At 57.3% G+C, this 6107-nt stretch overlaps 3 non-coding genes across 3 annotated transcripts; all 3 read right to left on the bottom strand.

Moving 5' to 3' along the window:
- Positions 1-307: 307 nt before the first annotated feature.
- LOC112617480 lies at positions 308-389 on the bottom strand. The gene has a single exon (XR_003117909.1). It is a non-coding gene; the product is annotated as a small nucleolar RNA SNORD115 (small nucleolar RNA).
- Positions 390-2967: 2578 nt separating this feature from the next.
- LOC112617481 lies at positions 2968-3048 on the bottom strand. Its single transcript, XR_003117910.1, has one exon. It is a non-coding gene; the product is annotated as a small nucleolar RNA SNORD115 (small nucleolar RNA).
- A 1840-nt stretch (positions 3049-4888) lies between these two features.
- On the bottom strand, positions 4889-4970 carry LOC112617482. Its single transcript, XR_003117911.1, has one exon. It is a non-coding gene; the product is annotated as a small nucleolar RNA SNORD115 (small nucleolar RNA).
- Positions 4971-6107: the final 1137 nt, after the last annotated feature.

Genomic DNA, 6107 nt, shown 5'->3' on the forward strand with positions numbered 1-6107 from the left:
AATGCACTCACCTATGTGCGTCAATGTCAGCGGGCCCACCTGGGCTGAAGAGCTCACTGAAATACAGAAGACACAAGAGGAGAACAGGGGCTCAGGAAGGACCCAGCAAGGTGCCCTACCCCGGAGAACCAGAGAGCCAACACCAAGCCCACACAGGGAGCCTGGGCTGCCTCATGTAGAAATGCAGAGACAGGGTAGAGCTCCCCCAAGATGCTGTTCAGGGCCTGGATTTCTCCAGTCCAAAATACAGTGCCCTGACAGGGACCTAGAAATCCCAGCATCCTCTTCCAAAATTCTCACCTAGGCTGGGCCTCAGCGTAATCCTATTGAGCATGATTTTTAAGTCATCACCTCTCTTCAGAACCATATAAGGTTCTCATCATTGACCCAACCCAGGGCACCAACCCCTCAATCCATGCATGCATCCATTGGGACCCAGATGGGCTCACCAGAGCTCTGTGCAGGAGACCAGGGCACCAGGAAGGGCCAGAGCTTCAGCTTATCAGGGGCTGAGCACCCAGTTGAGGGACACTGTGTCAGGGCCAGCAGGCCCAAGGCAATTCTTCCTCCAGGGTCACCATCTGGAGGGGTGAGGGACAGGTGTCCAAACAGGGCTTCATGCCTCCATAGGGGAAAGGGGGCAGAGGGTGCTAGCTCACACATGCTCTCCCTCCATGGACTCATGAGATGAGATCCATGTAAAACAGTGACGGTCATGCATGTGAGGAATCCTTGGCCCTCTCTGCCACAGAACCCTGAAAGAACAGGGCAGATGGATCATGGGATTCCAGCAAGACGCCTAGGCTGCATCCTACTGTAGGACCCTGGAGCACCTCCACTGCCCACGCCAGCTCCCACACACAACTCTGGGCTTCAATGGGACCACTGGGTAGGACCAGGGCCACCAACCAGCTCATGGCAAACCAAGAAGGCTGGCCTGGACGCCATGCGCCACTGCAGACCTGGTGGTCACATAGCCTGCCCCTGGGCATGGAATGCACACATTCACGCACCCTCCATAAGCTCACACCAGAAATACCATCCTGGGGCCCAGGGCCACGTGCCTTCTCTGGTGGGTCCCCATTCATGCACCTCACACCTCCCAAACACAGAGCTGGGCCACGCTTTGCCAATCAGGGGCCACATAATGTCCTCTCCTTTCCTTTGGCTCAAGACCCCATCACCCTGGAGGTGACTCCATGACTCAGAAGCAGCCTTGGCAGCAAATTGCTGGGACAGGACCCTTCACAGTGGCCCTTCCACCACAGGATGCCACCCTTCTGGCCACTCCACAATGGGGAGGGGTGAACTCCAGTGGGACCCGGGCTGCACCCTTGGCCCCAACCCCCGATTCCCAAGGCCAACCATGAGGTGACAGCCAGAGCTCAGCCTTGACCCAACCCCACCGAGGCTGCGCCACCCCCACCAGGCTCAAGGTGCCACCACTGAATGGCCCATTGCTCCATTGCTCAACAGGGTCAGTCCCATTCAGGGCCATAGGTCATTCCTGACCCTTGAATGTTCAGGGTCTGACTCCGTAAGCCGGATCAGCCACACACTGTCCCCCTTCAAGCCTCAGGGACAAAGAGTTCCCATATAAGACTCCTGGCCCCGGAGACCCTGGGAATGCCCTCATGTGGCCTGGGAAGTCCTCCAGGACTGACCTGTGCACCAAGTCTCAGCTAGGATCTGCACTGCATTGGGTTGAAGGAACCCTCTCCTGCCTGAACCTTTGTTACTTCCGCAGGGTTTCGGGGAAGGCGTCCTTCTTGGGACCGATTTCCAAGGAAATCTCCCAACTGGAGAAACCATCCATCCCTGGTGGGGATTCAGGTCAGCTCCTTGAGGAAACCCTCATGACCTGAAGCGTGACACTCAGGGACCCCACCTCAGCCTGGCTCATGGCCCATGACCCCAGTAGGATCCATTCACCTGAGGCCCCATCACCATGGAGATGACCCCATAGCTCAGAAGCAGCCTGGACAGCAAATTTCTGAGACAGGATCTTCCACAGCAGGCCTTCCCACCTCAGGAGGACACTCTTCCTGCCACTTGCCCACAAGGAAGGGGTGACCCCGATGGGACATGGGTCATCCCCTTGTCCCTAAGCCCACCAATCCCAGGGCGGGACTGCACCACCATCAGATGCTGGTCAGAGCTAGTCTCGATTCACCCTGAGGAAACAGTGCTGACCCGTACTTGGCTCACGGAGGCACCACTGGGATGGCCAATTGCTTAATAGGGTCAATCCCATTCAGGGCCATGGGTTTGGTGCGATCCTTGAAAATCCACAGCCTAGCCCCATGGGCCGAATCACACACACCTCTCCAAGGTCAGAGAGCCTGTGCATGAACCCCTTGGTGCCCCAGAGCCCTTGCGTCCCCCTTCATGTGGCCTGGCCATCCTAGAGGCCAGACCTGAGGACCAAGTCTCAGCGGGACACGGCCCTGCATGAGGTGGAGGAAACCCTTTAATGCCTGGACCACCACAACCCCTGCAGGGCTTCAGGGAATATATCTTCCTTGGGTCTGATTCCTAAGGAAGCTGCCCTCCTAGAGAACCAATCCCAGGTGGGCATTCAGGAAGGCTCCCAAGGAAACCCTTGCAGCTGAAGACTGATGCGCAGAAACCCCACACAGCCTGACTCATGGGCCATGACCCCAGCAGGATCCACTCACCTATGCCGGTCAATGCCAGGGGGTCTGCTGGGCAGAAGAGCTCACTGAAAGACACAGGGGAAAATGGGGGCTCAGGAAGGAGCCACCAAAGTGCCCCACCCCTAGGTAACAGCAGCGCTGACACCAAGCCCACATAGTGAGCCTGGGCTGCCTCACGGAGGAGTGCAGAGTCAGGGTTGGGCAACCTCCAGATGCTCTCAGAGCCTCCACGTCTCTAGCCCAAAATACAGTGGATCTCACAGGGAACTCATAATTCCCAGCATCCTCTTCCAACATTCTCACCCAGGCTGGGCCTCAGCGTAATCCTATTGAGCATGATTTTTATGTCATCACCTCTCTTCAGACAATATAAGGTTCTCATCATCGACCCAACCCAGGGCACCCCCTCCCCATCAATGCATCCAGTGGGATCCGGATGTGCTCACCACAGCTCAATGCAGGAGACGAGGGCATCAGGAAGGGCCCCATCTTCAGTGCACTGGGGCTGGGCACTTGACTGACAGACGCTGGCCCGGGGCCATTGGGTCCAATGCAAGTCTTCCTCAAGGTTCAACATCTGGGGAAACAGGAGTAGGACAGGTGTCCAAACACAACCTCATCCCTCCATGGAGGCAGAAGGTGGGGTGTGGCGGCTCAGGGATGCTCACCCTCCATGGACCTATGTGGTTGGTTCCATGTAGAACACTTGCCCGTTGCAGACGCAGGGCACCCTGTGCTCTCTCAGCCACCAATCCTTGAAAGGACAGGGCAGGCGGGTCACTGGGGTCGGGCAAGAAGTCCCAGCTGTGCCCTACTGCAGAGTCCATGAGCATCTTCACTGCCCATGCCAGCTCCACCGCATGACCCCAGCATCATGCCACGTCTACTGGGCACAGACCAGGGCCACAAAAAAGCTCATTGCCAACCAAAGAGGCTAGCCCAGATGCCAGATGTCACTGCAAAGCTGGCAGTCACATATCCTGCCCCTGTGCACTGTGGGAACCCACCCACATGCCCTATCACAGCACGTACTAGAGTCCTGTACATGCCTGGAGTCCCAGGGCCACATGCTTTCTCTGGTGGGTCCCCATTCATGCCCCACACACCTCCTAACACAGAGCAGGGCCACACTTGGCTATTCGGGGGACACACGGTGACTTCTTTCCTTGGGCACAAGACTCACCATCCTGGAGGTGACCCCATGGCTCAGAAGCAGCATGGGCAGCATATTCCAGGGACAAGACCCTTGATAGCGGGCCTTCCACCTCAGGAGGCCACCCTTCCAGACACTTGCTGATAGGAAAGGGGTGAATTCCAGCCAAGGAGAGAACCTCAGCAATACGTGGGCTGACCCCTTGGCCTAAACCTAACGAGTCCACGGTCAGACTGCAGCAACACCAGGTGCCAGCCTGAGCTCAGCCTTGACTCAAACCTAGGGAAATAGCACCACCCCCTCCAGGCTCAAAGAGGTGCCATGGGTTGGCATATTGCTCAACATGGCCCATCCCATTCAGGGCAATAAGTCATGTGCGATCCTTTAATACCTGCAGCTCAACTCCATGGGCCCTAGCTCACCTTTCTCCATAGATGGAGAGCTCCTGTGTGACCCCATGGCATTCAGGGGGCCCTGTGGACACCCTCATGTGGCCTACACAGTCCTCGAGGTCACAGCAGCACACGAAGACTCAGCTGGGAGCTGACCTGTGTGAGACTGAAGGAACCCTCTCCTGCCTGGATGACTGTCATCCCCACAGGACTCCAGGGAAGGCGTACTCCTTGGGTTCGATTCCTCAGGAAGCCACTTTCCTAGAGGATCAACCCTTCCATCCCTGGTGGGCATTCAAGTCTGCTCACTAAGGAAACCCTCCTGTCCTGAAGGCAGACCCTCAGCGACTCCATGCGGCCTGACCCATGGCCCATAGCACGAGCAGGATCCACTGACCTATGCCGCTCAATGCCAGGATGCCCTGCCTGGGTGGAGGAGCTCACTGTAAGACAAAAACGGAGAAGGGGGGCTCAGGGAGGAGCTACCCTCATGCCCCACCCCAGGAAACTGGACCACCAACAGCAAGCCCAAACAGGGAGCCTGGGCTGCCTCACGGAGGAGTGTAGAGACAGGGTTGGGCCCCCCAGATGTCCTTCAGGCCCTCCAGGTCTCCAGCCCAAAATACAGGGGCCCTGATGAGGACTTTGGGATTCCAGCATCTTCTTCCAAAATTCTCACCTAGGCTGGGCTTCAGGGTAATCTTATTGAGCATCATTTTTAAGTCATCACCCCTCTTCAGGACAATACAAGGTTCTCATCATCGACCCAACCCAGGACACCCTCCTTCTTGCACAGGCATCCGGTGGGACCCGGATGTAGTCACCACAGGTCATTGCAGGAGACCAGGTCACTAGGAAGGTCCCAAGCTTCAGCACACCAGGGGCCGGGCACCTGGCTTTGGGACACTGGCCCAAAGACATTGAGCCCAACACAAGTCTTCCTCCGGGCTCACCACCTGGAGGGACAGGAGGAGGACATGTGTTCAAACGGGGCCTCATGCCTCCATGCGGCAAAGGGGTGAGGGTTACTCATGTGATGGGATACACACAGAACACAGACCTATCATGGAAGTGGGTCACCCTTGGCAAACCACACTTGAAATCAAAGCCTGGAGTCCCAGGGCCACACGCTTTCTCTGGCGAGTCCGCATCCATGTCCCGCACAGGTCCCCAAAACAGAGTCAGGCCACCTTCGGCCAACCCTGGGCCTGGTGGTATTCTCTCTTTCCTTAGACCCAAGACCCTGCCACCCTGGAGGTGACCCCATGGCTCAGAAGAGGCCTGGGTGGCAAATTCCCAGGACAGGACCATCGACAGCGGGTCTTCCTACCTCAGGATCCACTCTTCCAGCCACTCACCGACATGCAAAGGTTGACCTCCAGGAGGATGTGGGCTGCCGACTTAGACCAAAGCCCACAAGTTCAAGGGCCAGCCTGCAGCATCGCCAGGCAGTGGACAGAGCTCAGTCTTGACCCAAACCCTGGGAAACAGCACCACCCCCGACCAAGCTCAAAGAGGTACCATTGAGATGGCCCATTACTCAACACAGTCGGTTGCATTTAGGGCCATGGTTGGGATGCAGTCCTCGAGTCTCTGCAGCCTGACCCCACGGGCCCATTCGAGCACCTCTCCAGGGAAAGACAGCTCTCGTGTGACCCCTGTGGCACCCCAGAGCCCCTGTGGCCCCCCTCATGTGGCCTGGGCCAGACCTGCGCACAAAGTCTCAGCTGGGAGCTGCCCTGCATGGGACTGAGGGGACTCTTTCCTGCCTGGACCACCGTCACCCCTGTGAGGCATCAGGGAAGGCATTGTCTTGGGTCTGATTCCCAAGGAAGCCAGCTTCTTGTAGAAACCATCTCTCCCCAGTGGGGATTCATGTCGGCTCCCTGAGGAAACTCTTCTTTC

Source organism: Theropithecus gelada, unplaced genomic scaffold, assembly GCF_003255815.1.
Source record: "Theropithecus gelada isolate Dixy unplaced genomic scaffold, Tgel_1.0 HiC_scaffold_2039, whole genome shotgun sequence".
NCBI classification, from domain to species: Eukaryota; Metazoa; Chordata; class Mammalia; order Primates; family Cercopithecidae; genus Theropithecus; species Theropithecus gelada.